Source organism: Phalaenopsis equestris, unplaced genomic scaffold, assembly GCF_001263595.1.
Source record: "Phalaenopsis equestris unplaced genomic scaffold, ASM126359v1 Scaffold000834, whole genome shotgun sequence".
Classification (NCBI taxonomy): Eukaryota; Viridiplantae; Streptophyta; class Magnoliopsida; order Asparagales; family Orchidaceae; genus Phalaenopsis; species Phalaenopsis equestris.
Genome location: NW_018165274.1, coordinates 773,855 through 775,362, shown reverse-complemented (window position 1 = coordinate 775,362; position 1,508 = coordinate 773,855).

The following is a 1,508-nucleotide window of genomic DNA, read 5'->3' as shown; positions in this document are numbered from 1 at the left end:
CTCTTTTATTTTCGTCCAATGTCTTTTTCAGAATCTGCACGAGAGTTTTGTTAAAAGCCTCTGCTAATCCGTTTGCTTTTGGGTAGTAGATGGTAGAATATCTCCAATCTATTCCATGTCTTTTGACAAAATTGTTGATCTTTGTGCTTTTGAATGCTGAACCATTATCGGAGATTACTCTTCGTGGAACACCGAAACGGTACACTATGTGAGACTTAAAGAATTGAAGAACATGATGCGCTGTGACTTCTCTTAAAGGTACTGCTTCTGCCCATTTTGAGAAATAATCTGTTGCTGCGAGAATGAAACGGTGTCCTTTTGACGATGGAGGGTCTATCGGGCCCACGATATCTGTGCCCCAACACTCGAACGGCCACGACGCAACTTTCATGCAGTCTGTGATCATCGTAGGCTAGTATGACAATCTTTTATCTGACAAGTAACCCATTTATTTGATTTTCATTTTCATTTTCGGGCCGACTGATAAAGCACCACACAGTCCTGCATGTACCTCCTTGACGATCTTTTGTGTTTCCGGCCTATTTAGGCACCTCAACCACATTTGATCGAAGGATCTTCTATATAAAACATCGTTCACTAAAGCGTATGATAACGTTCTCTTCTTGATTTGATGAGCATTGACTTATCCTCTGGTAATTTCTCGGATTTTAGATATTCTATGAACGGTTCCCGCCAATCATTAGCATTTTCTGTAACTGCAGCCACTATCTCTTCTACTTCAAGCCTTTGTAGAACATCCATGTTGATTTTAAAAAGTATCTGTCGTCCTTCCACAGTGATATCAATTGAATTTTCTGGTGGGCATGCTAACTCTTTCGCAAGTTTTGCTAAAGCATCCGCATGAGCATTATCTCTTCTCGGTATCTGGTATATTGTTACATTTGGGATTTGCTCCAACAATTTCATTGTATAACTAAAGTACTGTTTCAATTTTGGCTTCAGAATCTTGTATTGCCCTGCCACTTGCTGGGTAATGAGCTGTGAATCACCAAATATCTCGATGTTCGCTATTCTCATTGAAATTGTTAACTCCAATCCGGCGATTAAAGCTTCATATTCGGCCTCATTATTCGTGCAAGGGTAGGAGTACCTTAGTAACCCTCGATCTAGTGTTATGAATATCAGGCCAACTCCTACTTTGTCAGGTATTACTGTCCCTGAATCTTTATCTCTTTGTGATGACGAAGCTCCATGAAAGTACATTTTCCAAATTTGAGAATTGGAGGGTTGTATATTCATTATTTGCTCATCCGGTAGATCATCATTGAGAGGTGAATCAGGGGTGAATCGGCTGGCAATGGATGCGCTGCAAGGAAATCTGCTAAAATATATCCTTTAATGGCGCGAAGAGGTACAAACGTTATCTCGAATTGCAATAAAATCATTGACCACCTTGCTAATCTTCTAGATAGTGTTGGCTGAGTCATTAAGTATTGTAATGGATTAACCCTTGAAATCAAGTGGACCTTATGAGCGAGCATGTAATG